Source organism: Sapajus apella, unplaced genomic scaffold (genome assembly GCF_009761245.1).
Source record: "Sapajus apella isolate SASKATOON/1434 unplaced genomic scaffold, GSC_monkey_1.0 scaffold8, whole genome shotgun sequence".
Classification (NCBI taxonomy): Eukaryota; Metazoa; Chordata; class Mammalia; order Primates; family Cebidae; genus Sapajus; species Sapajus apella.
This window is the reverse complement of record NW_022436948.1, coordinates 39,523,224-39,546,211: the sequence shown is the minus strand read 5'-3', so window position 1 is coordinate 39,546,211 and position 22,988 is coordinate 39,523,224.

The window sequence follows — 22,988 nt, the reverse complement described above, 5'->3', positions numbered from 1 at the left end:
TGTGTTTGTTAAACTCAAACTTACTTCCTTTTTTTCCCATTTCTGCTTCTGTTACTCCTCTCACTCCATTGGATTTTTACCATTTTATTATAAAGCTTTCAATGCATGTTTCAATATCAACCATTTTCCCTTTAATAACTATAATTTGATTACCACCTATTTCCTGGCAAGTGGGAGGAAGCAGAAGACAGAAACTTTACCTGGACATTAGCTGCAGCCCCACCCTCTCTGGCTCAGGCTTTTTGGACCTAAATCATCTCATGTATAGAATGACAGTAGTAAAAATGCACTTCATGGTTTTTTATGAGAGTGAAATTAGATATAGCATGTAAAGAATCTATCATATGGCTGGTAGGCACAAAGTGTACAATAAATACTAAATTCTTTCTTTTTCCCCTTTTGGGTAATGCGGGTTTTGCTTCTTTTCTCACTAGTCTAACCTTGTATCTCCTTTGTGGATTTCCCTTCTCACCTCAATGTTTTCCTTATAAACTTTCTCCCTTCATTTTCTATAATAATATTACTTGCCAAAACTTCACGCTTCATTTTATGCATATTTATCCCAATTATATGTTTTTGATTTGTCAAACTTTGGGTTCGAAAGTAGCCTTATTGACGTCCTGATTAAACTTGAGTATTGTGAGGAGGGACCCACCTCTCAGGAACATTCAGGTACTTTTCCAGAAACACAGGAATCAGCGACAATAGAACCTCCATCTTCTGATTTATGAACAACTGATCTGCCAGTTCTTTGTCCAAAGTTCAATGTTTCATTTGAATCAACTGTTCATACTTCAGAAATCTTGCATTTTTCAAAAATATCAAAGAATTTTTCACACCTATTATCTCAGTATCTCCAATTTTCATTTGAACATATTGAAGTTCAGTCAATGTAAAGACTTTCTCAGGTTGTTTGATTAGTTGTGACAGAGCAAGGATTAGATTCAAGTCTTTGACTTTGTTTTAATAAAGTTTGGGTACTTCATTTGCAAGAACTTTGGCCCAAGATCTCTGCTTCATCATTGTCATGCCTTTTACATGGTTTAGTCATTGTTCTCAACACTGAGAAAATTATTTCTTACTACTACTCTGCTTGATTGTAAATTCAAAAGATTACACCAAAACCACATGTAAATGTGTTATTAAAATATTTTAAGAGCCGTTGGATTATAATACATTATTCTCTATACATAAGCACACATATACTATTTTTTGTTTCATTAATCATTTTATGTAATATATACTGTGCCAATTTGTTCTAAGCCAAAGAAGCATGTTATTCTTTTTTTCTCTCTTGCTAGGATTTCACTGCAGGCAATGTAGACAAAGAGTTGCTATGTGGTAAATCTTCTCAGGGATGATTTAACTACCAATTCCCAGACACTCTCATGTAGCACTCAGATATATCGTAATGTGAAGCAATGACAAAGATATCTCTACACAGGCTGTTATAAGGTGGCACAAATAAAATATAGCTAACCGTGGGGAGTATATTGGGATGGTTTATGACTAGAAGGAGATTGTAAAAATTATAAGTAGTAGAACCTGTTTGCATCGGAATAGACAAGCAAGCTTCAACAAAAAATGTCTTTAATATAAATTTACCTAAGAGAAATATGACATCCATTAGCATTGTGTTCTCCAAATACCCCTGCTATTATGATCAGAGTGATAGCTTAGAGTGATTTTATTTGAAAATATTTTTATTCTCTCCAAACTGAAGTTATATGTATTATACTCTCTATCACTTACATTTCAAACATGATAAAATATTATGTAACTTGAGATTATTTTCTCAGGTAGATTATTATACATATGCGCATAAAATAATATATGATAATAAATATAATTTTATGATTAATGTATTACTTATTATTTTAATGAAATGCTTTATATAGTTGACATATAATTAATATAATTTACTCCAAGTAAATATTTACTGTTTCGTTAACATACTTAATATATACTTTATTATGTATTAATCTATGTACTTACGAAATATGTAACCTGACTAGTTACGAAGTCTTGACATCAAGAAAATTATTCTAACATGAAATATGGGATTTGTCAAGAAAGTATAGCATTCAGTTTCAAATATTAATTACACAGGCATCTACATAATGTGCTATGCTTGCAGATGAAGCAAACATGATATTAAACCAGATTAATAAATGCATTCAAAGTTTGAAATAAGGTAGTCAATAGTTTCACTCTAAGTAGCACATAGATCATGTCTAGGTGGTATTGTCTCCAGAAACCACAGTTTTAAAGAAACATTGGGCAAATTGTAATGATTTCTGGGAAAAGCAATGAGAATAATATATTTTCTTATTAGAAGAAGAAGATGGAATGGAAAATATTAAGCCTAAGCAAAAATGAATGCTGATGTGGGTAGGCAGGGAGGAGTCAGGATTGAGAGCATACTGAGTATAGTTAGCTTCAGAGGTATTAAAGGCATAACATAAAGGAGGAAATTAGCCTAATTTGTATAGCACTAGAAGACAGATTAAGATGATAGGAGTTTTTCTATCATCTTGGGAAGTCAGTCTTCAGCTCAATCATATAAAGATTTTTTCCACAATTAGTGATGACTAAGAAAGAATAGGCTCCATATGAAATTAGTTTTTCATTGTTGATTACTTTTAGGCAGAATTTTTTATACAACATGGATGGGGTACAGGAGAGGATCAACATGTACTGGGTTTAAATTTAGTGTAATAAACTTTTTTTTTTTTTGAGACAATCTTGCTCTACTGCCCAGGCTGGAGTGCAGTGGCACAATCTCGGCTCACTGCAAATTCTGCCTCCCAGGTTCAAGCAATTCTCCTGTGTAATAAACTTTTAAAGAAGGTGATGATATGTCTTCTAATCCCAATAGGACACATTTAAGAATGAAAGGGGATACTAATAACATGTAGAATGGAGCTGGAGGCAGTGGCTCACTCCTTTAATCCCAGCAGTTTGGAAGTTCGAGGCAGGCTGACCTCTTGAGCTCAGGCATTTGAGTCCAGCCTGGGCAACAGGGCAATACTCTGTCTCTACAAAAAAAAAAAAATACAAAAAGAAAAAAATTATACAAGCATGGTGGTGAGCACCTGTAGTCCCAGGCACTTAGGAGGCTGAGGTGAGAAGATCAGTTAAGTCCCAGAGGCAGAAGTTGCAGTGGACCAAGATTGAGCCACTGCACTCTAGCCTGGGTGACGGAGTGAGACCCTGTCTTAATAATAACAATAATAATAATAATGTAGAATGGGACAAGAGTCCTAAACAGTAACTGTCCCTGAAAAACTGATATTCTAAAGCAAATGCTAAATCAATGATTCTATAAATCATGGAATTCATAATCTTGATAATGATGATGATGATGATGATGTTGATGGTAAACACTTTAATGGAACTTCTTATATGTCAGAAAATGTATTAAATAATTTACATAAGGCATAAGAAGCATTATTACCTACATTTCGCAGATAAGCATGATTGCAGTTCAATTTCCTGGATTTATCCAAGGTCATACAACTGGTAAGAAATAAAACCAACTGGTAAAAGATAAAGCTAGGTTTCCAGTCCAGACAATCTGTTTCTGGAGCTCATGAACTCAACTACTACACTATACTACATCATTTGATGTAGTTTTAAAACTTTATTTTGAATACTATTATTTTGAAATAATAATTATAGATTTATGAGAAGTTACAAAGGTAGTACAGAGAGCTCTTGTGTTGCCTCTACCAATTTTCCCCCATGGTTACATCTTAGGTAAGTAGAGTAGACATAAGCCAAGAAACTGACATTGTACAATGTATGTGTGTAGTTGCTATGCTGTTTTATCATAAGTGTAGATTCACATAACCACAACTGTAATCAAGATACATATCCAGTCGATCACCACAAAAAAGCTCTTTCTTCATGATTAGCCCTTTATAGTCACACATGTCCTCCTTCCTCACCATTCCTAACACCTGGCAGCTACTAGCCTGTTCATTTCTGTAATTTTGCCATTTTGAGCATGTTTTATAAATGGAATCATATGATAAGAGACATCTGAGATTGACATTTAAAATTTAGCATGATGCGAATAGAAATGTAAACGGGGTATCAATTGTATGATTTCTATGCACACAATTCCATTTGATTTCATAATAAAGAATTTTAATAAATAACATGATGCAGAAAACGTATAAGAATTTATAACTTTTGGGGAATAAATACATTAACAACATTGGATAAAAAAATAAACGTTTAAATTGGGCTTAGTCTGTAAGAATTGACGTTTTGGTTATGCTTATGATTATTTTCTAATGATTGGCTGTTTACTTTGTACATCTTAAATGACCTGTTTTGTTGTCTATAAACAGAGAAACAACTTGATGTGCCGATGGGGAAGAATGTAATTTAGCAATCAACATTCACATTTATTTTAAATTACATTCCCAGACATAGGGAAATATTAAAAAGGAATTAAGAATTTTTCTCCATTAGAGTTTTAGTTAGAACCACTTCATTAAATGGCAACTTCAAAGTAAATAGGCAGGCAATTATACGTCTCCACTAATCGCACTGGCTGGTAAAATTGTTTCCTCTGCTTCTCATTTCGAGTTAGCTCCACAAAATAATGTTATCTATAAGATAATGCTTTGACTCAAGGAAACAAGAAAGGCAAATAAGCGAACCTAATTGCCAATAACATTTACATCTAAAACATTCTGTTACAAAACATCTTAAAAATCCAACAGCTAAGGAGATGAACACTAATTTTTGGAACCATTTTACTGTTTATTTATTTATTTTTAGTAAAAACAATATGCTAATGCGCTCTAAGCTCTCATGCACATTCGTGTAAAAATCAATTGACTCTCCTCCAGAAATGCAGTCAAGCAGATGCTGTCATCTGCATGATGCCCCACAGCATGGCACACTGTCGTCCACACAACCTGTGTTCAGTAGGTGTTTGGACAACAAAACAGAGAAAACAAAGAAAAAGTACAATAAAAATTTTAGCTAATCTTTTCATCTAAATTTTGTCAATGAAAATTTGTGTATTTTCTTCACATAGAAGATACTCATTAATTGTACAGAAAACTATAGCAAAGATAATAAATTTAAGTATTTGTTTTCCAAAGAGTTCATTATGGACAGAAAGTCCCATTATATATTCACAGAAGTCAAATTATCTTATCTTCTATTTTTCAAAACATAATTAAGCTACTTTATATCTTGTATTTAGAAAAGTACCTAAAACACATATGTAAAGGCATTATGGGATAACATAAAAATAAAGCCAATGAATGGCCAATGTGAACGCAAGATCTCATTTTATATTTATATTTCAATATGAACAAAGAAAAAATAAACAAAAACAACCAACCAACAACAAAAAACAAGGAACAAACTGACCATTCACAAATGTATTCACTTTCAACTTTGTACAGAGATGTTTTTGTGTCTGTCTACACTTGTTAAAATAAAATCTATTCAGAAAAGGAGTTTTCCCCTTAAATTGGACTGAACATTATCCTGTTAATAAACATAAATTATTCCCTCACGTACAGACCAACATTAGATAGTTCTATTTAAGTATTTGTTATTCAACAAGTATTCATTAAGCCTTTAATTATACACAGGCATTGGTAACATAAAACTATTATTTGGTTTGCCCTCTAGAATATAACAAATACATACATTAAACATTAACTCTAATATATCAGGGCTAGAAATAGAGTCCGTTTGATTTTTTGAAGTTAGAGTTAAGTTATTATTACAGAGTAAGGAAGAATGACAGAAAACATAATATGATCCCCTAAGATATTAGTATCAAAAGGGGCTACCCAAATAATTAAGTCCAAATGTCTCATTTCACAGATAGGGAAACAGATTTGAAAGTATGCCACAGTGAGTCAGACTATATTTTGACTAGATGCCAGTTTTTTAAATATCTTGACTGCTGAGTTTACAAGGTTATTGTGAAGAATAAATGAAGTGTAATATATGAAGTCTTTGGCATATAGCAAAGCCTCAATAAACATCTGGGAAGAAGCATGCTGCATTGAAAACAGCATGAACTTGAAATAAAATATACTTGGATTAAAATTCCATTTCTTCCTAATGTGGCATTTAACTTACCATTGCTAGATCTAATATCACTGTTCTTTAAAATGGGAATAAGGAAGAAAAGATAATCATTCCAATAGTTCATGATCATTTAGCTATGTGAAAATGTATTATTTTAAGTTTCTCATTTAATAAATTTATCTTATTAATCATTTAATGGCAGATAGATTTTTTTGCTCTCCATTTGCTTGATAAATCTTCCTCCATCCCTTTATTTTGAGGCTATGTGTGTCCTTGCATGTGAGATGGGTTTCCTGAATACAGCACACAGATGGGTCTTGACTTTTTATCCAATTTGCCAGTCTGTGTCTTTTGATTGGGGCATTTAGCCCATTTACATTTAAGGTTAATATTATTATGTGTGAATTTGATCCTGCCATTTTGATGCTAGCTGGATGTCTTGCCTGTTAGTTGACATATTTTTTTTTCATTGTGTTCATGGTCTTTACTATTTGGTACATTTTTGGAGTGGCTGGTACTGATTGTTCCTTTCCTTGTTTAGTGCTTCTTTCAGGAGCTCTTCTAAGGCAGGCCTGGTGGTGATGAAATCTCTCAGCAATTGCTTGTCCGTAAGGATTTTTTTTCTCCTTCGCTTATGAAGCTTAGTTTGACTGGATATGAAATTCTAGGCTGAAAGTTCTTTTCTTTAAGGATGTTGAATATTGGCCCCCACTCTCTTCTGGCTTGTAGGATTTCTGCTGAGAGATCCGCTGTGAGCCTGATGGGCTTCCCTTTGTGGGTAACCCGACCTTTCTCTCTGGCTGCCCTTAGCATTTTTTCCATTTAAATCCTGATGAATCTGACAATTATGTGCCTTGGGGTTGCTCTTCTTGAGGAATATCTTTGTGGTGTTCTCTGTATTTCCTGGACTTGAATATTGGCGTGCCTCACTAGGCTGGGGAAGTTCTCCTGGATAATACCCTGAAGAGTGTTTTCCAGCTTGGATTCATTCTCTCTGTCACATTCGGGTACACCTATCAAACATAGATTAGGCCTTTTCGCATAATCCCATATTTCTTGGAGGCTTTGTTCATTTCTTTTCATTCTTTTTTCTCTATTCTTGCCTTCTCATTTTATTTCATTGAGTTGATCTTCAATCTCTGATATCCTTTCTTCTGCTTGGTTGATTTGGCTATTGAAAGTTGTGTATGCTTTGTGAAGTTCTTGTGTGGTGTTTTTCAGCTCCATCAAGTCGTTTATATTCTTCTCTAAGCTGTTTATTCTAGTTAGCATCTCATCTAACCTTTTTTCTAGGTTCTTAGTTTCATTACATTGGGTCAACACATGTTCTTTTAGCTCTAAGAAGTTTGTTATTACCCACATTCTGAAGCCTGTTTCTGTCAATTCATCAGATTCATTCTCCATCTGTCTTTGATCCCCAGCTGGTGAGGAGTTATAATCCTTTGGAGGAGGAGAGGTGTTCTGGTTTTTGGTGTTTTCATCCTTTTTGCACTGGTTTCTTTCCATCTTAGTGGCTTTATCTACCTGTGGTCTTTGTAGTTGGTGACTTTCAGATGAGGTCTCTGAGTGGATGTCCTTTTTGTTGATGATGAAGCTATTTCTTTCTGTTTCTTAGTTTTCCTTCTAACAGTCAGGCCCCTCTGCTGCAGGACTGCTGGAGGTCCACTCCAGACAGTGCTTGCCTGCAGAATAGTAAGGGTTGCTGCCGGTTTCTTCTTCTGTTATCTTCATACCAGAAGGGTACCTGCCAGATGTCAGCCTGAGCTCTCCTTTATGAGGTGTCTCTTTGGGTATGTTGGGGGATTGGGGAGCTGCTTGAGGAGACAGTGTGTCCCTTATTGGAGCTCAAGTGCTGTGCTGGGAGCTCTGTTTTGCTGTGCAGAACTGCTGGGCAAGTACTTTTAAGTCTGCTGCAGCGGAACTCATAACCACCTCTTTATCCAGGTGCTCTGTCCTAGGAAGATATGCTTTATTTATAAGCTCCTGTCATGCTGCTGCCTTTTTTCAGAGATGCCCTGCTCCACCCGGAGTAGTCTAGTCACAGTCTGCCAGCAGAGGTATTGCTGAGCTGCCGCAGGCTCTGCACATCTGTTCTGTGAACTGCCTCGGTAGTGGCGGACTGCCTGGGTAGTGGGGGATGCCCTTCCCCACACTGAGCTGGACCGTCCTGGGTCCAGCTGTGCTTGCTGCAAAACTTTCAACCCAGAGCATTTCAGATTGCTTGTTTTGTGGGGGTGGTACCCGCCTAGCCAGATGGCCTGGCTCCTTGTCTCAGCCCCCTCTCTTTCAGTTGAATGGAGGCTCTGCCTCCCAGGCGTTCAGGGCACCACTCAAACCTGTGAGGTTCTGTGCGCCAACCCGGCACCAGCTGAAACAACCACACTGAAAACTCATGGCGCTTTTCAGCCCAGGAATCTCCTGGTCTATGGGCAGTGAAAATGTGTTTGGAAATGCGGTTGGCACTCACCCTCTGCATTTTTCTTGCTGGGAATTGCACCCCAGAGATGTTCCTATTTTGCCATCTTGGATCCTCCCCCTGTTTTCTTTTTCTTAATCAGTCAGTGGTCATGGAGACTTACAAAATGGTGCCATTTGAGTGATGGGATAATGCAGGAGAAACAGGTGCCACAAGACTCTGAACCAAATATATGTGAAACTTTCTTATGCTCTCAGACACTGCTAAAGCCTATCTAACTCTGCTTGAGAATGCAGAGTTGCCATGCATATGCAACTTTATAATTTGGTGGATCAGATAACAACTAGTGCATAGATGGGCAGATTAGTTACACATGCACTTGTCATTCCAGGATGGGAATGCCAAGAACCCAGGCTTTGCCAGATCCTAGGAACATGCCCAGGAGCTGATTTTCAAAATGTAAATAAGTTATGTGTGTAAGAAGGCATAGCTGCAATCAAAAGCTGTAGGAGCCAGCATCATGATTCTCCTATCAGGATTCCCAGAAAGTCTGTAGCATTCTTATCTGCAACAGATGTTTGGAGCACTTTTGAATCTGCTGGATTTTAAAGCCCAAGAGGGAAAGCAGCTGCACTATACCCACTCCAGCTTTAGAATCTATTCTTGTTGTGGTCCTGTATTAGTTTTCTATTGTTGTAAAGTAAATTTCTACAAAGTTAGTTGACTAAAACAACAAAAAAATGAATTTTATCTTATAGTTCTGTAAGTCAGACATTCAAGATGGATCTTACTGTGCTAAAACCAAGGTTTGGCAGAGCTGCATTACTTTCTGGAGGTCCTAGTTGAGAATCAGTTCCTTGCTTTTCCAGCTGTTAGAGGCTGCCCACGTTCCCTGTTTTATGACCTTCCCTAAACTTCTATCTTCAGATCAAGCCTTGCTACATCTCTGACTATTCGTCCATAGTTACATCTCCTCCTTTTACAACAGAAGGAAATAGTCTCTGTTTTTAAAGCCCTGTTTGAGTAGATTGGGCCCCCTAGATCATCCAGGATAATCTCCCCAACTCAAAGTCCTTAACTTAATTATATTCCCATAATCCCTTTTGCCAGGTAATGCAACATAAGCACATCTTTCAGAGGACATGGACATCTATGAGGGCTATTATCACGCATAATGTCAAAACATCCTGTCAGATGATTCAGAGAAGCATATTTTATGAAGTCCACACTGCCTGCAAAATATGGAGTAACTCTTTAATCGTCTCTTTCTGTGTCATAGACATGCAAGGCAAAGCAACTTGTTTTTCTCTTTGGAAGAAATATCTGGGAATTCCTCAATTCTACTGGATTCCTAGAACCTCATGAGGATGGTAGGTCTCTGAGTTTTTACAGGATTTATTTCTTCCCTTAGGCATGGATGTATTTTATCAACACATTTAGGATATTTGCTGCTTCCTGATTACCAGGTCTGACCAGGATGATGTCATGAATGTATTGAGACAGAATAATATCCTGTGGGATGATGCATGATCAAGTGCCCTGAACACTTAACATGAGTATGAAAGACTATCAGAAAAGGGACGCATTCCTGAAATAGTAGAATAAAGTTTTACTGCTACCAGCATGGTCTAATAATTACAATCCTGGTAAGGGGGTACTTGCCAGACCAAAATCTACACATTTAATGAGACTGGATATGTCAATTTGCTCTAGCAAAGAGATCACACTTGGAATACCAGCTGCAATTGGTGTCACTGCCTACTCAAAGTAGTTTGCTATTTTTTTCTATGATCTGCCTATCTTGTCACAGACTAATGAAGCAAGCATATAAAGACGTTTCTTTCCATAATTTGATGTTATTTCCCCAGTTTGAAGCAAGGAAAAAAAATTAGAACTGTTCTAATGTATAGGACAAGTATAGGGATCTGGAAATTTTTGTCCCTATCAAAATAATAAAAACAAATGTAATACCCCATCTCTGGGGAAAACACAGATTGATGCTACCTTTAAAGACTTGGAAGAGAGACTGAAAGATCATCTGGCTCCACCTGTGCTGAATTTGAGCTAAATCTTCATCACATGAGGTCTGGGAATTCCCTTTTTGACTGGTAGATCATAGAGGCAGTTTCAGTCCCTAGGAAATAATGTCCACTGAGATGAAATGTCCAATAATCTTTCCAAAGCTTGAGTATTTTCTCCTCCTCAGTGCACAGTGACCATGGCAAATGTCTATAGGTCCCTTGGGGAAGGTTAGGAGAATGACTTACAATAAGGCTTTTGGCAGGTTCTGAGTTCACTCAGGGGTCTTCAGTTGTTTGAACTGGTTGAGGTATAGAATGTTAGTGAAAGGCTGAGAACTTGCGTTTGACAATTCAGGTTCTGTGCAATGTGCTTTCTTACAGGTACATTGTGTGTGTTTGATCCTAAGCCATGTTGCAATTATGGTTCTAGAGACAATGAGAGGTGAGGAATGGACCTTGAAGGGATTGGCCACTCTGTGAGATAACTGCTTCAGATGAGATAGGAAAGGATTTATCCTTTGACTCAAAGAGGCAGATGCTTCCTCCAGGACACACAGTGGGATTTAGAGGTTCAAGTTTAACAGATTTATCTGTCAGCTGAAATGTCCCCTATCCAACTCCCTGTGTCTTATTCCCTTTATTCAACACAAAACATTTCAAATAAGAGGCCTATTAATATTCTGAATTCAATTTGCATTGTAATTTTTCAAAGCCACGGAGTTAGATTTTGGATCTGGTTTCTGCCATATTGGCCATCCTATCTCTTGTAGATAAGAGAGAAGAGATTAATTTAGGGTGGTCATTGAAATACTCCAGTTCTCTGCTCATAACTTGACAAGAAGAATTTAAAGTATTGAACTCAAAATTTTATTTATGTAATTTTCTAGTGTAGCCAGAGTCCACCACAGAGCACTTGGAGTCATTCACTCCATGCCAACTTTGTCTAAATGCTACAAATGATCAACATCCCATTTTATACTGGAGTCGAGGTCATAATTTTGATCAAATCCATCCAGGACAGAAAATTTCTCCCAGATTCCCATCTTTGCAGGACAATTTCTTGGAACTACTACTGGACAGAGAAAAATACTGTATTAGTCAGAGTTCAGTCAGGAAAAATAAAATCAATCTATATATTTCCAACAGATTTAATCCAAGATCAGCTATTCGAAATAATGTTGGTGGGGGTAGAGAAGACAATGTAAGGATTGGGATGCTATCTAGAAATTACAAAACAGCAAGAAGTCGATGCCAAAACTGTACCCCCAAAGCAGAACTGCCGCTGGAGCTTGGATTTTTTTTTTTTTTTTTTTGTTTTTTTTTTTTTTTTGAGACAGAGTCTTACTCCGTCACCAGGCGCCAGGCTGGAGTGCAGTGGCACGACCTCGGCTCACTGAGACCTCCGCCTCTTGGGTTCAAGCAATTCTCCTGCCTCAGCCTCCCCAGTAGCTGGGATTGCAGGCACGTGCCCCCATGCCCAGCTTATATTTTTTTTTGTATTTTTAGTAGAGACGGGGTTTCAGCATGTTGGCCAGGATGGTCTCAATCTGTTGACTTCGTGATCCGCCCACCTCAGCGGAGCTTGGGTTTTAAGAAGCCTTCCACTGCCACCACTCCAGGAGTCTGAGCTGCCAGTACTACTAGGAGAAATCATGAATTTTAACTCTTTTTCCATCTGAATCTTTGTCAATGCCTGCAGCAGGCAGAGACTAAAGCACAGACTTGCTGGTGAGGGGTGTGGGGATGAACCCCGGTACAAAGAAGATAGCAGAAGGAAGAGGAAATAGCCCATCAAAAGATAACCACCAGAACATACCCTTTTCATGGCTGCCCAAGTCCAATCGAAGGCATCTCATTCTTGTATTCCTGTTGTAGCTTCTCATCAGAACTTTCTTGTGACCACACCTAAGTCATATCCAAAAAGGAAGAGTAATATTTTAAAAATACAAGCCTCAACCCGACCTTTTATCCTTATTGGAAACTCTCTGGATACCTTTCATTGCGATCAGAATAAAATCAAGCCCTTATTATGCCTACAAACCTATACATGTTTTACTTTTGACTGGGCCTCTAACCTTGAAACCCACCACTTTCTACCACACCCACTGCGCTTCTCTCTCATCAGGGATAACATCCTAATGTTTCGCAAACACACCAAGCTCCTTACTGCCTATTGCCTTGCACTTCCTATTCTTTCAGCTAGGAGGGATCTTTTTTCACATACTCCTCTGTTTGGCTCCTGTTCATCATTTATATTTCAGGTTAAAGGGTACATTCAGACCTTATAATTATTCTACTCTATACTTTTTTTTTTTTTTGAGACAAAGTCTCACTCTGTCACCTAAGCTGAAGGGCAGTGGCACGATCTCAGCTCACTGCAACCTCCACCTCCCAGGTTCAAGTGATTCTTGTGCCTCCCGAGTAGCTGAGATTACAGGTGTGCACCAGTACGCCCAGCTATTTCTTTTTTAATTTTCAGTAGAGACAGGGCTTTTGCATGTTGGCCAGGCTAATCTTGAACTTCTGGCCTCACGTGACCCACCAACCTTGGCCTCCCAAAGTGCTGGGATTACAGGAGTGAACACTCCATCTGGCCTCTTTATCTGTATACTTAGATGCTGAATGGCAGAGTATTGAATTGGGTTAGCTCTTTTCAGTTCCAGAACCTAAATGCTGCCAGATCTCTTCCAAGAAAAAGAATTTCTGTCCTGTTCAATAACACTTATATCTTTGTTTATGAAACAATGAGAAATAAGACAATAAAGTTTTTAAAAATCTTATTTTACTGTTCTGGTTAAATTACAGATTTTTATTAATTAAATAACCACCCTCTCCTTTTTTCAGATGTAATTATTTTGGCATCAAAATGTTATTTTTCAAATCAATGAAAAATAATAAACATAGCATTCTTATTTTTCAAAGGAATTAAAAATAATAAAAATGAACTCTGTTTCTAATAAATTATGAATTTTGAATGGATTAAGAAGGTGATGCTCACATATAAAGTTATCTTAAGTCTGATATCAATGGAGAGAAAATGATCATTATAAGAAAAGATGAACAAAACAAGCTACTTTTTATATAAATGTTTCAAAACTTGGGAATATGAGTGGACCATGTTCTAATGGTACATGATAGAGGTAATCCAATGGCATATTTTTCTGTGACACTTACCCTTCTTGACTTTAGAAATAATGTGGTGCTTCTAATATTCATGTGTGTGCAGCAACACTTTACTTAAAATTTTGCTCTTTTTATGATTCCGTAAAATCCTGGTAATGTACCTAAAATGGACATTGGTCTAAGTAAACAAAAATTCAAAGACTTATTAGGTATAACTCCCTGACAGCTACCTTTGGCTAACTCAAGTGACTTTTTTATTGGCTTGTATGCTATGCTGCTTCTTAATTAATTAATTCACGAATTATTCATTTATGAATTAATTCAACAAATATTTATTTCACATCTGATATGTGCCAGGTTCTAGAAACTAAATATAGAATCGCAATAGAATGTAGCATATAACACTTTGCAGAGTGTTTTGGAATATTCTTCTCTGCATAAGTTCTTGAATCTTAGCTTATTTCACATTGAAGTTTATCTTCTCTGCGTCTCCATCTGAAATTACTATATTTCCTTACAGGAGACAAAATACCCTGTAGGCAATGACCTAAGAAACCTACTGAACACGTAAGAAAGAAAAATTCTGTAAAGGAGGCTATATAAAGATGAAATAGTAGCAGAGAAAAAAGAAAAAGTAAAACTCTCAAATGAAAAGGAACATTATTCGACAACAGAAGCATAATATATGCATCTGCTCTTAGCAGCAAAATATATTTAAGCTTCACAACTACAGATCATTTGAGGGGTCTATCATACAGCCCAGTGTTTCTGAAGTCTGGTTTCTCTGTGCTTTTCTAAAAATTAGATTTCTGTTTCTTATCCCTGTCCTACTATAGCTGGGACCCTATCGTTCGCATTTTTAATGTTATTGTAAGGATTCTTACACAGACAGCTAGGCATAGATTTCTTGCATTTTACTTATTTTGTATTGTATGTATTTTTGGAACCACTAGGCTGAAAATTGTAATAAATATCTGTAAAAATAGCATGTCTCTAAGAAAAAAGAAAAATGAACCTATCATGAAGAATATCTCATGAATCTAGTTAAATTGATCATCATTAAGAATTTCAGCGTATCTTATTCTAAGGCCTATAAAGGAAGAAAAAATACCATATGAATACAAGCTACCAGTAATTCAATAATGTATACCTTGTTTACAGACTTGCAAACTATTTAGCATCCTGTAATTGGCCTAATGTTGGACAATTTATGGCTTGTTTTCTTCTTTTGGTAGGGTTTCCGTCTCACTTACAAAAGCAATAACAAGAAGTAACTATAACTTTAGGTAAAAAGACATTGCAATGCCACAGGACTTTCCATAGGGCTCAAATAGGTCATGGCTATAATAACATAGAAACCCGGAGTTCTCTCAAGATCTTAGCTCTTCAGTTAAGGGTATGTGTTAAGCTCTTCTACTCTATTGTAAGATGAAAGCTCCAAGCATTTTGTTTTCTGTACCTTGTGATGTAGCTACCCCAGAAACAGTAATGGAACTGATGAAGAGATAAATAACAGTTCTGTACAAGGAATTCTGTCCCATTCATGAATACACCAAAGTATAACCCAGTTGTGTCCTCTGACCTTCAGTGGGGGCAAATTTTTCTTTAATTCCTTAATGAAATAATTTTAATTCCAATCTCACTTTAGAGTAAAATAAATTTATATTCTTCCCAAATATTTCTGCGAATTCTTGGAGATCGTGCTTATATATCTCAGTGGTTAACTTTTCTGCTTTACTGCCAAATTCCTGGTTTTGGCTGGTTTCTCCCTGACCATTCTGGCTCCCTCTTCACCACTCTACATATTCCTCCAGCTTTTCTGGTCTGCTTCACCTCAAATTGTAAATAGACTTTAGTCTCCAAAGCAAAGGGAAGAGACAGCCATTATTAAGTTAGTAGTTGATAAAGCTGTATTAAAGATTTGGGCTTAGGGAAATTACAGCACAGAATAGCAAACTGCTCTTTCTAGATTTACTAACCACACACTGTCTCAGGGTGTTTTTAAATAATATTGTATCTGTGTTTTTCCTTTGGGCTTGATTGGTACCTGTGTTGCTGGGATCCATTCCGTCTTTGCAAATTCTTCTCTCCCAGTTCTTTTATACTTTCCATCCCTAACCACATCATTCCTTCTGCATCCTCCACCACCACTGCTGATCCCACACCTCGCAAAACTCCAAAAAGGAGGGGAAGAAACCCCCTGCAACAACACAACATTGAAAAACAAACTGCAAGACAATCCAAACACACACAGATACACACACACACACACACACACACACACACACACACACTCCTGCGTTTGGAGCTACCTGTTCAATGCTGAAATTATTATGCCTTAAAATAACCTCTCTATACCAGCAAGAACAAATAGAAACTTCATTATGCAAAGCGTTTAATTATGTGTATCTGTTTTCTCATTCAAACACTGCCTTACACCTTGCCTTTCGTAATGAAAAACAAAAATTTTTTCTAAAGGAAAAAAGTGTTTTTATACCTAAGAGGAATTATACAGGTCCCTCAAATATAGAAAAGTATGCAATATTTTTCTTTATTTTAAAATAGCAATATTCCCTGATAGCCATAAATGGATAGTATATGCTTTTTCTTTTAACTCAGATGCATAGAGACTGATACAGAAAGTGAACGCAGCACATTAACTGAGTCAGCGTCCGAATCTTTCACATATTTTCAGAACTCAGAGGAATTCTCAACGTTAGATGCTCCTTAGAACCACCTGGGGAGTTTTAAAACAATCCCAATGCTTTGGCCCCACACCAGACCTATAAATCAGACTCTCTAGGGCTAGGACCCAGGCGTCAGTAGTTTTACAAGGTCCCCAAGTGATTCTAGCAGGCAAAGTTGAGAGCGACAGACAAGAAAAATTTGATACAAGCATGAGTTGCCAGTGGCCAAGAGTGATCCTGTCAACGGAGACTTAAAAACGATTTCAAAAGTAATGTATGGGATGAAAAGTTGGAGGAGCTTTCTCATCCATGTTCTTTAGGAAGAGAAGCAATTATTTCTTTAAAAATACCTACTCATCTATGGACTTTATAATATAAATGACTAAGAATTAAGGAAGCCATCAAAGTTGGGTGGTGGAGGTTCGAACCTGGGTGGGAAAGGGTGTGTAGTTTCTTTTTCTGAACCATGTCAACTTTACAATATCATTTGAATAAATATCTTATGGTTATTTTTTGCATTTTTTGAAGAAAGTCAAAGTCATATGATGCTAGATATCAATTCTGGAAGACAGATCACCACCACAACTTGTTGCTTCCTTCACTTTGCAATAACATGTAAATAATAGAATTTTTAGCATAGGAATGAGCCGCTACGCTAAAATTCAACCTTCCCATTTAACAGATGAACAAAGTAAGTAACTTTGCCACACAAGTTAGAAATGAAAATGAGATTAGACCCAGATTTATTGTCTTTAGTATGTGTTTTACAACACATACCTCACTTTTTCTCTAAGTAAGTTTTTTTATCTTTCTAAAACTTGAGCAGTCTGTGTAAATATCTAGTGAATTCATATTGACGGTCTCTAAAATCATCTTTCAACCCTGGCTTAATAATTTTCCATTATGATTATTATATAGAAATAGAAAAAAACGTAAAGAGACTGACAAGATTAATGCATTACAAGGTCTTAGCCTCACTGTCTGGATGAAAAAGTATTAATTAAATCATTGGGAACCAGAGTTATTCTCATATTTTATTATGAATGTAAAATGAAAAGCAATGTTGAAAAGGAAAAAGGATGCACTGAGTCAATTATTATGGCATTCAATATTCTTGTCAGTCAGTGTTTATTTCAGGACTAAGATGATATTCAAAACCTATACTCAATACCGCAAATGGTAGAATTGTTGATATTCTGTGTGAATAGGCTTGGAATGAAGGGCAAGGTTTTGGAGGAGTTTTTTCATGTGTTTGGCAGGTGAAGAAGTGAATCACAAAAAAATGCTATTTGACTTGCCTGATTGATAAAAGAAGAAATAGGGTCCTGAGAGGGGCTAGATAGAAGAGTAACTAAGGTGACGACTAAGCAGCACAGAATCATGACTGATATTCTGTAAAAGAGCTTTGGGTCAAGAGTATTGGGGTTCATATTGAGGGCCTATCACTTATTATTTCTAAAATTTAGGACAGATTGCTTATCCTCTCTGCACCTCAGTTTTCTCCTCTGTGAAAAGTGGTATCACCTTATAAGAGTTATTTTGATGTTTAAATAAGTTTATATCTAATAATCAATCTTTTATCGATTGATCTATTATCTATCTATTAATAAACTTACACCTGTACTTATTAAACACTCAATATTAACTATTATTGTAGGGCAATGCCTTTATAGTTAGAATGATGCAGGCTCTATTTATTATGAGAAGTTATTTAAGAATGTGGAGAAGTGATGATCTTTTCCATGTCAATAAATAGTTTATGGCTGGTTGCGGTGACTCACACCTGTAATCCCAGCACTTTGGAAGGCTGAGGCAGGTGGATCACGAGGTCAGGAGATTGAGACCATCTTGGCTAACACGGTGAAACCCCATATCTACTAAAAATACAACAAATTAGCTGGGTGTGGTGGCACCTGCCTGTAGTCCCAGGTTCTCAGGAGGCTGAGGCAGGAGAATCACTTGAACCTGGGAGGCGGAGGTTGCAATGAGTTGAGATCCCACCAGTGCACTCCAGCCTGGGCAACAGAGCAAGACTCTGTATCAGGACAAAAAAAAGTTTATAATGTAGGTAATAAGATACAATATATTGTATATTGAATTTGAAATTAAGAAATGACAAACTGCAAGAGTTATCACTTTGCTACAGCCTGATTTTCAGGTACATTTAAAATGGGACTTGCATCTCTCTGTTCTTTCTCTGTCTCTCAGGCTTTCACTTTGAGGATGAAGAATTTGTACATGGAAATAAAATGTATTATTGTCTGCATGCAACATATCTAAGGAATCACATAGAATCAGATGCCAGGACCACTCAAAGATTGTAGGTAATAACAGAAAAGAAGGATGACTGGTTGAACTATGCTTATCAGTTTTAAATCATCCCACATTATAAGTCTCCAGGGAAATGATTATTTGGAAACCTGTATCAGTAAGCCCCTTTGGGATTGCCTATATCTATGTGACTGAAGGAATAAGCCAAAATTATTTTTCCCTCTAGAAAATAACTGGTAGTCTGAGTATCAATGGCAAAGAATTCAGGTGTGATTCTGTTAGCACAGTTGTCTCAAAGCTTCTCTTTCTGTAACATGAATACGTAGTCCCACATGGGTCTTATTCTAACACCAGGGAGGCTTCAAATGCCATAATCTGGAAACTGGGAATGAAGAAGAATAAAACGTGCCAACTCTAATAAAGAAAAACACTGGATCTATGATGAGAAAAGTACATTGCAAATTATGGGAAATATTTGCAAAATAAAACAGATTTTCAAATTAAAATTGAATAATATTCTAATATAAAAATATTTTCATGAATGCAAAACAAAAAAAATTTTGTACATGAGTGTAAGTAAAGAACAATCAGATATCCTCATGGCTTAGTCAAATATTCTGCTGATTTCTGCTCAACTGTCAACCTAACATATAAATCTTCCCTGATTCCCGTATCTACCATAACTGTTCTCTGTAGCCCTACCCTGCTTTATTTTTCTTCATGTCTTTTAGCACTACTTGGCAAATAAATGTATTTATTTTTAACACTTTAGCTTTTCTGTCATTAATAATTCTGGGAACATTGCAACTTCTTAACATTAAATCAGATAATTTTTAGTTCAGTATTTTAAAACTGAATGAATTAGTAGTTATTTACAGGATTAAAGTGTGTAAATAGATCAAGGATAACATGATTGTGTAATACTTTGAAATGATTTTGTAGTTGGACACAATAATAAAAATTTTTATAAGTCCTTAAGCATTTTAATAATGTTTGTCTCAGTTTTTTTATTTTCAAATAGGTTCATCCATTCATTCAAATAATAAGTATTGTGTATTTATTATTAACTAGAAAATACACCTGGCACTGCACTACAGCTGAAAACAAGACAATCCTGTATTGCTCTCAAGTTGCTTATAATCTAGTATCATAGACAAAAGTTAAACAAGTAATTATTAAAATAGATTAAATTCCAATTAATAATCAGAAGAAGAAATAGAGAATTTTGGTGAGTGAGTGTAGGGAGACCAAATCTTGTTTGGGAGATTAGGAAAGACTTCTCTGAGACCCTGACATTTAGAAAGAGACTTGAAATTTAAACTGGGAAGGCGAAAAGGAATCTGGAGGAGGCAGAGGGAGGAGCATGTCTGGTAGATCAAATGGCAGGCCTGAGGAATGGATAACGGGAAAAAAAAATCTCAGCTTGCTTAATGACCTAAAGAAGACTGTTGATAAGGTTTGGCTCTGTGTCCGCACCCAATGTCATCTTGAATTGTAACTCTCACAATTCCCACATGTTGTGGGAGAAACCTGGTAAGAGGTGATTAAATTTTGGGGGCGGGTCTTTCCTGCACTGTTCTTATGATAGTGAATGAGTTTCACGAGTTCTGATGGTTTAAAAAAAAATACAACAACAACAACAACAAAATGGGAGTTTGCCTACACTACACAAGCTCTCTTTCCCTGCTGCCATGCACGTAAGATGTGACTTGCTCCACCTTGCCTCTGTCATGATTGTGAGGCTTCCCCAGCCATGGAATTCGCGATTAAGCGTCTTTCCTTTGTAAATTTCCCAGTCTTGGGTGTGTCTTCATCAGCAGCATTAAAACAGACTGTTACAGTAAGTTGCTACTAGTAGAGTGAAGCACTGCTGAAAAGATACCCAAAAATGTGGAAGCAACTTTAGAACTGGATAACAGGCAAAGGTTGGAAAGGTTTGGAGGGCTCAGAAGAAGATAGGAAAATATAGGAAACTTTGGAACCCCCTAGAGCCTTGTTGAATGGCTTTGACCAAAAGCCTGATTGCGACATGGACAAAAAGGTCTGGGCTGAGGTGGTCTCAGCTGGAGATTAGGAACGAACTGGAGCAAAGGTGACTTTTGTTACATTTTAGCAAAGAGAATGGTAGCGTTTTGCCCCTGCTCTAGAGATCTGTGGAACATTGAACTTGAGAGAGATGATTTAGGGCATCTGGTGGAAGAAATTTCTAAGCAGCAAAGCATTCAAGCGGTGACTTGGATACTGTTAAAGACCTTCAGTTTTATAATGGAAGCAGAGTATAAAAGTTTGGAAAATTTGCAACCTGACAATGTGATAGAAAAGAAAAACCCATTTTCTGAGGAGAAATTCAAGCCAGTTGCAGAAATGTGCCCAAGTAACAAGGAGCCTAATGTTCACCACCAAGACCTGGGAAAATGTCTCCAGGGCATATGAGGTCTTCATGGCAACTCCTCCCATCACAGGCCCAGAGGCCTAGGAGAAAATGGTTTCACGGGCCAGGCCCAGGATCTCTGTGCTGTGTGCAGACTACGGACTTGGTGCCCCGCATCCCAGTTGCTCCAGCCTGAGAAGGCTGAAAGGGGCCAACATAGAGCTCCGGCTGTGGCTTAGAGGGTACAAGCCCCAAGCCTTGATAACTCTTTGTGGTGTTGAGCCTGCAGGTACACACAAGTCAGGAATTGGGGTTTGGGAACCTCTGCCCAGATATCAGAAGATATAGGAAAATGCCTGAATGCCCAGGCAAAAGTTTGTGGCAGGAGTGGGGTGCTGATGGAGAACCTCTGCTAGGGCAATGCAGAAGGGAAATGTGGAATTGGAGCCCCCACACAGAGTCCCTACTGGGACATCACCTGTGATAAGAGGGCCACCATTCTCCAGACTCCAGAATGGTAGATACACTGAGAGCCTGCATTGTTCACCTGAAAAAGCCACAGACAATGCCAGCCCATGAAAGTAGCTGGGAGGGAGGTTGTACCCTGCGAAGCCACAGGGGCAGAGCTGCCCAAGACCATGGGAACCCACATCTTGCATCAGCGTGACCTGGATGTGAGATATGGAATCAAAGGAGATCATTTTGGAGCTTTAAGATTTGACTGCCCTGCTGAAGTTTGGACTTGCATGGGGCCTGTGGCCCCTTTGTTTAGGCCAATTTCTCCCATTTAGAATGGCTGTATTCACCCATTGTCTGTACCCCCATTATATCTAGGAAGTAACTAATCATCTGTACCCCCATTGTATCTAGGAATTAACTAACATTTAATTTCACAGACTCATAGACCAAAGGGACTTGCCTTGTCTCAAATGAGACGCTGGACTGTGGACTTTTGAGTTAATGCTGAAGTGAGTTGAGACTTTGGGGGACTGTTGGGAAGGCATGATTAGTTTTGAAATGTGAGCACATGAGATTTGGGAGTGGCCAAGGGCAGAATGTTATGGTTTGACTCTGTGTCCCCACTCAAATCTCATCTTGAATTGTGACTCCCACAATTCCCATGTGTCTTGGGAGGAACCCTGTGGGAGGCAATTGAGTTATGGGGGCAGGTGTTTCCTATGCTGTTCTTGTAGTACTGAGTCTCCACAAGATCTGATGGTTAAAAAAAAATGAGAGTTTGTCTGCAGAAGGTCGCTTTGCCTGCCGTCATCCATGTAGTGTGTGACTTTCTCCTCCTTGCTTTCTGCCATGATTGTGAGGCTTCCCCAGCCACACGGAACTGTGGCTTTTCCACTAAACCTCTTTCCTTATAAATTGCCCAGTCTTGGGTATGTCTTTATCAGCAGAGTGAAAACAGACTAATACAACAACTATGTAGGGTTGCAGAGAAAATATAGGACTTCCAATTAACTTTGAATTCCAGATACACAATGCATATTTTAAGATATAGGTATGTCTCCTAAATAATAGGTATATTTTTACTTGTTTATTCTGGCAACCACAGATTAGAGCACAATTAGTAATAGAAAATGAAATGATAGACAACAGAAGGCAATAATTCAGTCTCACAAAGTCTTGGAAATTTCTTAGGTATTTTTTAATGCCTACGAAATTAGGAGGTGATTCAAGACCTTTAAGCAAAGACTAATATAATTTATATTTAAAAAATAATAATTTTGCTGGTAGAGTGGAAATAAATAAAGAAATCTAGTTTTAAAAACTTGGAGTAAAAATGGAAGAAGAAACATATTAGTAAATTTTGTTTCATTTATAAAATTCAGAAAATTATGAAAAACTGTAGAGGAGACAATAAGCAACAAAATTAAAAGCTGGGAAGCAGTTGAAGAAATGAAAGCTGACTAAGCAAAAGGAAGAATGTTGAGTCTTAAATCAGCAGTTAAGATAGGTTAGGAATTGAACGGATTCATACCACAGTCTCTCAATGTCTCAGAAATCAGACTTTCTAG